This window comes from Trichechus manatus, unplaced genomic scaffold, assembly GCF_000243295.1.
Source record: "Trichechus manatus latirostris isolate Lorelei unplaced genomic scaffold, TriManLat1.0 scaffold00223, whole genome shotgun sequence".
Classification (NCBI taxonomy): domain Eukaryota; kingdom Metazoa; phylum Chordata; class Mammalia; order Sirenia; family Trichechidae; genus Trichechus; species Trichechus manatus.
In genome coordinates this window covers 2,886,533-2,895,452 of record NW_004444159.1, presented here as the reverse complement: position 1 = coordinate 2,895,452, position 8,920 = coordinate 2,886,533, and the positions used below count along the sequence as shown (strand labels likewise).

At 50.0% G+C, this 8,920-nt stretch overlaps 1 protein-coding gene across 1 annotated transcript in view; it reads left to right on the top strand.

Moving 5' to 3' along the window:
- Positions 1–659: 659 nt before the first annotated feature.
- The window catches only part of RREB1 (ras responsive element binding protein 1), a 147,608-nt gene continuing 139,347 nt past the window's right edge, over positions 660–8,920 (top strand). The window contains exon 1 of the mRNA XM_004388944.3: positions 660–979. The gene's annotated coding sequence lies outside the window, so the exon portion shown is untranslated. The remainder of the gene's footprint in view (positions 980–8,920) is intronic.

Below are 8,920 nucleotides of genomic sequence, written 5' to 3'. Positions count from 1 at the left end.
CAGCAAGAGGGGCGAGGCCCGGGGAGAGAAGCCGCCTGAGTTGGGGGCGGAGTAAAGCCGGTTCTCTAATCTCCGGCCCCATCACCGACTCGCCCCACCTGGATGCGGAAAGCGAGGACCGCGTGGAGAGGCACGCCCGGGTGGGGCTCCCCCTCCCAGATGCCTCCGAGACTGAGAAGGGGGCGCAAGCCAGGGCACCCCGACCCTCACGTCGCCCCCTCCTTGTGCCTCTGGTGGCCTCGCCGCCTCTTCTCGTCCTCCGTTAAAATAATGAAACAAACCGTGGCGTGAAGTGATGAAAAGCCGGGGGCGGGAGTCGGCCCTTAGTGAGGGGCCGGAGAGGAAGGGGCGCGGTGGCTGGCCGAGGTGGCCCGCTGGCGAGCGCCTGGCTGATTGCGATCGCGCTCCGCTGCGGCCGCCGCGACCCTTCCCTCGGGCGAGCCCTCCCCTGGCCCGCGGCCCTCCCCGAGGGAGTGGGGCCACCCTGGGCTGTGGTGGGGGTGGGGTGGGGCGCCACCTCTATCCGTGCTGGGATGGAAAGTGCGACCACTCGGCCAAAATCGGGGTCGGGGAGGCGGGGGCCCGGCGGGTACCGCGCCCCCCCACCCCCCGCCCGGGCCGCCGCCGCAGCTCAGTAACACGTCCCCAGGAGACTCGCAGGAGCAACACGTGATGTGTCTACTTATCAGGGTGAGCAAGGGAGAGCGAGGAGGCGAGCGTGCGGCAGGAGAGGGCCGGGGGCCGAGGCGGGGGGCCGGACCGCGGCTTGGGGCGCCGGGGGTCGCCAGCTGCGCGCCCACCTCCGTCCTGCGGGGAGCAGAGGAGGAGGGGAAGTGACTGCGGAGTTGATGAACTTTGCACATCCAGAAACGCCATTTTGATTCCTTTTCCGGAACAAGTTTGCATCTCTCCTCTCTCTCGCCCCGCAGCCCCCGGACGCCCCTCCATCATGCTTCGGAGCACACCGCCCTGGCCGGCTGTAAGTATGCGCTCAGGGTTTGGTTCGCTTTCGTCGGATCGCAGTGGAATGTCCGGGTCTGAGTAGGAGCGCCCTTTTCAAGAACTTTTGGGATGGGCAGGGTGCATTCTGCACAGCGGGTTGCACTTTAAACTCTGTGTTCCACGGGGCGAGGGGGCCCAGGCGCGCTCCCAGCCGCGTCGCGTGCGCCCTGGCGCTGGCGAGGATGAGCGGGCCGCCTTTCCCCTCGGGCTGCCCGCCGGGCCGGCCGCCGCTCCTCCTCCTCCCTCCCCTTCCTCCGCTCCTTTCCCCTTCCCGAGCTGCTGACTCGACCCGTCCGCTCCCGCGAGCGCCCGCCGCTGCTCGCAGGACCTGATGTGCATCCACACTTGCGTGTCCCAGCGCCGGGCCCCGTCGGGCTCCCAGCCGTCCCCAGCCGCTGCAAAGTTTATTTTTAACTAGCGCCAGCCAGGACTCGGATGGTGCGCGGACCGCGGGCCAGAGACATCTTCCCAGCGCCTCGCTCCATCTTCCGCCCTCCTCCCCCGACATCCCTCCCCCCCTGTGGGAGGGGAAACTCTGCTCCTGCATACTTTCGAGTCACTCCCGGGGCCGCGAGCGCGGGGATGACGGCACCCGCCGCAAGGTAGCCGGGGCCGCGGGGCTCGTGGCGGAGCGGCTGGGCTGCCCGGCAGCTCGGCGGGAGCATCGCCTGCACCTTCTCCCGGACTTTGGTCTCGGCGCTTGGCCGGTACTCCCGGCCGGCTGGCGGGGATGAGGTTTGGCCCCAGCTCCAGGGTGACTTGGGGGGTGTCGGCCGCAGCCGTATCGGGACGTATTGTTCGGCTGTCCTTGTCGCTGGCGTGGCGCGTACGTGTCTCGCCGGGAGCCCGGGGATGGGTGCGCGGCGGGGCGTTGGGGGTACCGCGGCGCTCGCGGCCATCCCAGCCCAGGAGGGGCCGGGAGCATCCGAGCGGGGCCGCGGGCCATTGCGTGAGCTTGTGCGAAACTTTTGTCCAGCGTCCGCTGGACCAGTTTTCCGCGACTACTGGTCTCCGGTCCTCCTCCATCCCAGCGGCGGCGCGGGGCGGGGGCGGGCGGCGGGCGGGGCCCAGACCCCCAGGCTCGGGCCGCCCCCAGCCTCCGCCCCGCTCGCCGTCGCTTAGGAAACTGCGACCTTAATGGTTGCTAAGGAGCAGGGGAGGTCCTTCCCCGGGCCGGCCCCCTCCCTGGGCAGCAGCGTTTTCCTGGATGGGACTGGAGAGTCGCGTCGAGGATGTGGTGACTCGGCTCCCGGGCGCGGCGCGTGAGTACCGGGCGCGGGGCCGCGGGCCGGGCCGCCCTGGACCGAGTGACTTTTTTCTCTAAGCGGGGGTGGGGCGCGCAGGGGCCCCGGGCGAGGGCCGGGCCGCGGGCGGGTCGCGGGGTGTCGCCGCGAGCCCACTTTGTCGCCGCGCAGAGGAGGGTGTCGAGGGGCGCAGGTACCCCGCGATCAGCGGGATCCGGGCCGCAGAAGGGGCGGTTGACAGGCACCGCGTGCACTCTCGTCCAGCGACTGGACCCTGCGCGATGCATCCGTGATGGATTATAAAAGAGGAGGAAAATGTTTTTCCTTGCTCAGCAGATTTGCCTTCCCTCGCTCCTTACTGGTTAGGAGATAGAACGTGAGCCCAGATCCGGACGAGCAGTTCACATTCCATTACGAAATTCTACACGGCTTCAGAGCCAGCCCAGCAAACATTCGGGCACTTTGGAGGGTTTTTGTTTTTTGTTATTTTATTTCTTTATTAGGGGTATTGGTGGAGAGATACAAGGGTGAATTATAAATATAAGTTATAGGTATGCTGAAAAACCTGCCCTGGGGTTTTCATAAATAGAGAAATTAACCTTCGTTTTTGTTCTAGAGTTAAGGTTTACGTTTAGCCTTTTACTAGCTAATGGAAATAAAGTTTGCCTCTTGGATAGGGATGCTGGAAATAGCGTGATATTTCTGCCTCGAAGAGGAGACTGGAAATGGTTTCTACAAAGGCTTAGTTGCTAATGTGCATCTCTATATTTGAGATCTTTTTTCCTCTAGACAGGCGGTGGCCTGTGCGTGTGCAGTGAGTTTAATCTGAGATAATTTTAATTGAAGTGAAAGGTGGGGAAAAGGGAACTGCAAAGAATTATTTTTTTCACACCCGTGAAAAGCATCCTCTAGACTTGGTACTTTTTCAGCTGGTACGCAGGTATGGTTCTAAGACATAATTGGACCCGAAAGTCGAAGTTAGAGACTGAAGTCTTGGATAAAACTTTTATATTTCTTTTTTAAGCGTTTAGTTCTATGCTTTTTCAAGACTCCCACAGACCTTTTCAAGGGATGAGTTTGAAATTACTGTTCAAGGAAGTTATACAAAGGTGGGCCACTAATTTTCGTGTTTTTTTTTTTTTTTAACCCCAACTCTTTGGAGGGAGCTTCCTGGGTACACTCTGATGGATCCTGCTTTGATGTGTTTTTGAGCTTTGGTTACACTGATGAATTAAACATTTGAATGGCTTTAATCAAGTTTTAAATGTGTGAAAAAATACCTTCCCCCTCTTTTACAAAAGAAAGGGAGAGACCTCTTTGATTTAGTTATTTGTTTAGCTTGTGCTCCATTTTAGGTTGTTAATTGAACTTGTACTTTGTACTGTCTTATCATTCTTAAAATACTGCTAAACTGGTTGCATTTTAGGATGTTTTGTTTTAAAGGAGGATTTGCTGGAAATGTGATACTCTTAGGAAATGCTAATGTTTGCTGTTATATCGCTTATCACCCCCTGGATTTTTCTAGATGCCCATCTATTTTTCATCAGAAATACAGAGCAGAAGCCCTTTGGCAGACAAGTGTTGGTTATGTGATGAGGAATATGAGTCTGACTCAGCTGGTACAGGTGATGCATTCATTCCTAACTATTTACATCACCCAGTCAGTGACCTTTTGATTGAAGGGTCTTTTATTTTAGATTTCTTCAGGCTCACAACTGAGATCTTAATTTGCATCCAGTCCAGGTACAGAACGTTGAAGGAGGAAAATAAAACTAACCACATTAGTCCTGCATTTGATCAACAGCTGTTTATGAAATGTTACCTGTTATATCCAGGCACTAGTTTAGAAGTCTTTTACTTGCTGTCATATGTTCCCTTGTCAGCATTATTTATTACTTTCAGCTAGGGAAATTACCCAGTTACTAAAGTTAAAAGTGTTTACCCTCTTAGGGTTTTACATAGCATAATTTATGTAGACTTAATTCCTACAAAAATTGGTGAAACATGCTCACTAGAAACAGTCAGAAGTGGATCCTTTTGATGTTCCTATTCATTATCCTTCTGAAAAGTAGGTGGTGCTTAGAAGGTCATAGGATAAGGGTTGCTAAGCAGCTAAACAGAAGGATGCTAAAATTAACCAAAGCATTTTTGAAAGGGAGTCCTTCTCTGGTTTACATTATTTACTAGGTTTAATTAATTTTTGAATTCTCTATGTCCTTTGACTTAAACAGGTAGGACGTTAAGTTTGTTTTGTTTGGGTTTTTTGTTAGTGTACTTAAATAATCACTCCTTCTTTTGTAAATGTCTTTAATTGGAGTTCAGTGCTGTCTGACCAGCAAGTGGTGTCAAATGGCAGCTCGTCTGGGCAGAGGTCTTCCCAGTGTGTTCAGGTTAAACCTTTCCAAGGATGCATCACCTTATTTCATATGTTAATAACAGACTTTTTGGGGTCTATTTTGGTCATTCTACATAATCCTTAAAGTGATGTCCTACCTTTCCTCTTTTATTGAATAAGATTTGCATTCAGAAGGTGGAAATGCAATATAGTATCAACAGAAAGTGTGCAGTATAGTCTCTCCTGGTAAGATGAGGATGGTTTTCACCCCCTTTGCTCAGTTTATTGTTCCTTCGATTAGGTCTGGACAGGACTCTTCTTCCTCAGTGTATTCAGCCCAGTTCTTAGATATCTTTTAAAAATAATTGTATTAGGTTTGGAGTGTTTTTGGAAACATTGACCAAATGTTAGAAAACAAAACAAAACAAAAAACTGTGATTTGTGTCATAATTCAGCTATAAGTATGTTTAAAGGTATTGAAGTTTTTGGTGAGGTAAAATGGTTGAAATCTGAGTGAAGGCCAGGTTGGTAGCCATCCTGTCTTGGTTGAAAGGCAGGCCTGCTGTAAGTCAGACGTTTCCCTGCCTCAAGGTTATTTGTGTGCATCTGACCTACTGAACAGGTAAAGTTGAGTAATAATATCTTTTACATCCAAGTGTAATTAAGAAATTGGATGGGTTCTTTTTTTCCAGGGGGAGGGTAGATATGTTTTTTTTTTTCTCTTTTAAACATCTATTAAAGAGATTTTTTGAGGAGAAATAGCCATGACCCTCTTCAAAAAGCAGGGGTCAGGTATTGATTTCCACGCTCTGGGGGGCCTCCCCCTAAATCAAAGGTAAAAGGTGTACCATATGAAACACGGAGGGAGGCATACGATGTGCTTTCTGAAATGCATCACTTGTTTTTACTTTCCCCCACTGCCAGGGAAGGCAGAATACAGAAAGGAGAGGCGTCTGTTTTGCTTCCTACTGGGGTAGGGGAACTAGGAGGGTGGGGAGTGAGGGGGACAGGTTTTTTTTCCTTCTATGTTGGGCGTCTGTCATCGACTGTGGCCTTCTCAGTTTCTCTTGTCACTTCAGGAGAAAATCTCGAGTCTTGTTCCCGGGGTGGTTAATGCTGATGTGAGGTGAAGCAGAGTGTAGCTGACGATGGCCCTGGATGTCTGTTGGTGGAAGATGGGATGGAATGGAGAGGGAGGAGAGGAGGGGGAAGGGAAGAGCAACCGGTGCATCTTGTTTTTGATGGTACTTCAGGGTACAGGTTAGCCAGTCTGCCCATCATTAAAGGTGGCTGGCTGAATAGGTGCTTCAGACAAAAGAAGTGGGAGAGGGTGGAGACTGTTTGTTCAGTGTGATTCAAACAAGTAATGCTAAGAGAATTTGAAAGCCTCTGTAAAGTCACCAGGCTGGGGAGCTGAATGCTTCTACCCGGATTCACCTGAGGACTTTCAGACTCTGAGGGTGGGTGGTACTGATAGGGTGGACAAAGCAGAATGAAAACCCCCACAGGCTTTGTCAGACATGGAGAAAAAGTCTTGGTGGGGTCATGAGATAAAGCTTTTCAGTGGCTGTTTGTTTTCCCTATAGGGTCGCTATGCTGTGAGTCTGTGAGTAGACTTGATGGCATTGACTTGGTTTTTTCTTTGGTTTTGCTTGGTATTTCATCAGTTTTGCCCCTTTTTCAGAAACCACAGGCATAAGATTGTTATAAAAAACTTTGGCTACTTTGAGGGTTTCATTATACTTCTAAAATTCTTTCTTTAAGGTGTTGTACTTTGAACAAAGTTACTTTTGCCTTGCTCTTGGGAAGGCCTTTCACAAAGATTTTTATTTTATCTTCAGAGCAACACTCTGGGGGTTGGGTAGGTCTGTTAGCCCATTTTACAGATGTGCCAAGATCTACCCAGTGATTGCTAATAAATCAGGCCTACGACCCAGCAGCACTCCTGACTCCAGCCCAGCTCATTAGACACTTGCTGTTTAAAGTATCGGTGCGGCCACAGAGGACTTAGCCATCAAATACACAGTGTGTGTGTTTGAACGAGACCAGATCCTTTTCAAAATAATTCTGTGGTTGAATTTGAAGATGTCAGGTAATTTAAAAAGAAATGTTAGCCTTTGCCAGCATTTTTGTTGATGAATGTGATTATACATATCTTTTTAGTAGGTTCTCTACCTCATAGGTTGTCGTAAGGATAAAATAAATGTTCCAGAAAGGAAAAATCTATATATGGAAGAAAGTGGTGTATTTTGAGCTCAGGAAGCTTTGTGGGTATCCACTCTGGATTTCCTTCCCAGCATTTTGCACAACTCCATTACCTTAGGCAAAATTTGCTTGGGAGGAGTTTATGTTCAAATTGGGGAAATGCAGCACTTTCTTTTTGCTTTGAGTGCTGGGAGACAAAGAGAACTGGCAGATTCTTTTTCAGGAGGTTCACTTAGGTATGGAATTTAAGGAAAGGCAGGTCACACGCCTCAGACGTTATCCTTTAAAGCAGTGGTTCTCAACCAGGTGACTTTGCCTCCCTGGGACATTTAGCAATGTCTGGGGATGTTTTTGACTGTCACACCTGGGGGAGGGGTGCTCCAGGCATCTGGTGGGTAGAGGCCAAGTATACTGCTAAACATCCTGCAAAGCACACCACAGCCCGCTGCAACAAAGGCTCATATGGCCCCAGATGTCAATGGTACTGGGGCTGAGAAACCCTGCTTACAGGCACAGTACACTTTTGTGTGTACAGGTAGCCTGGTGTGCTCATTGTCTCTCATGTGATACATGTGGAGATCTGGAATGTCATAAAGTAAGCTCTCATTACATGCCTGTAAGGGGGCCGAGGTTGGCAAGGCCAGGGTTTCACAGACAATCTGGAGTTGGGAAAAACATTAAGTGGCATTAAACATATTTAAAAACCTAGCAATAAATAAAAGTTCTGGAACTCCTCTCCATCTAAAATAAACTAGATTGACTGGTGCTGTGAGGCTGCGCTGGTGGGATGGCTCAGCTTTCCGAACTTCTTCAGTACGTAGGAAACTTACTATGGCGCTGTCATCTGCCAGTTCACCCTCTTGGTTTAAGTTCTGTGGAGTTTACCTTTGTTTTTTTTTTTAAGTATTTGAACTAGCCCCTGCTTGCTTGACAGTTAATGTTCTGCACTTATAGTCCCCCTTATTTTGTTTTCTCGAGTTTTTGAAAAGTTCTTACATAACTATCTGCCCTTTTTCATAAGGCAGTGTTTTTGAGTCTGGTCTTCTGTCCGTATATCTCCTGTTGATGGTAGATGGCAGACAGCTGGGTGGACCCTTCCACTGTAGTTAGGAGTTTAGAAGGGAGTGGATAGGGAATGATGGGAAGGAGACAGTGATTACTATGATCTTGATGTTCTTGAATTCCAAATACGTGAAAAGGTGGTTGATTTAAAAAAAAAAAAGATATATAAACTGAGTTTCCTCAGACCAGAAATGTCTCATGTAGTGACAAGAGTGATCTTGACTGAAACCCTTGTCCTGGGTCTCCCTGACAGAGGTAGGAGGCAAAGAGTAAGTCATGGAGCAGGAGAAGGAGGCAAGAAGAGAGAGCAGTGGGAATTCAAGAAAAGGAAGGGCTGCTTGTAGGGGGAGATGGTAGTTGCCTCAAAATGGCCCCTTCGTGGATGAGCTCCAAGGACTGGGTGCTCCCACCCTGTTTGGAAATGTGTGGCTCTTGAAGGTTGCTTTTTTACATCTCAACACAGTGAACAAACTGTAAGCTACCCGCTCACGTCCACATTGACCTCACCCGGAAGCCACATTTGTAGTCCCATACCTGGTCATTAAGAGCCCAGTTCCTGCATCCCTTTGGAGTCTGGTGCTTTGGTGCCCTGTACTATGACCTGTAAACTTGCAACTCCTAGCTCTCTCTCCATTTACAACTTCTCCTCAGCTCCAGCCTTTTGCCATCTGGATCACCCTGCAAGTACCCGAAAGTTAACTTGTAAAAATGAAAGTCATCTCCCGGGCTTCTGAAAGGTGATCCGAAATGCCACTATCCACCCAGTCTTCCAAGCCAGAAACCTTATTGCCGCCCTTGATTTATGTCTCTCCGTCAGCCCTCACGTTCAGTCAGTCTCCGAAGCCTCCAGGAACCTCTCCCCAGATCGGTTCCGACATTGAACCTTGTAGTCTCCCTGCCTTGCCATCACTCCTGACCTAAGGCCCTCATATCACAAAAGCCTCCTCCATTAATTTCCTGTCACCAGTTTCTCCCTACTCCAGTTCATCCTGGGCTCTGCTGCCTCAGAAACTGAAGCTGCTCGTGCTGTTTGCTTGCTTAAAAACATCTTTTGGCTCCCTGTTGTCTGTGG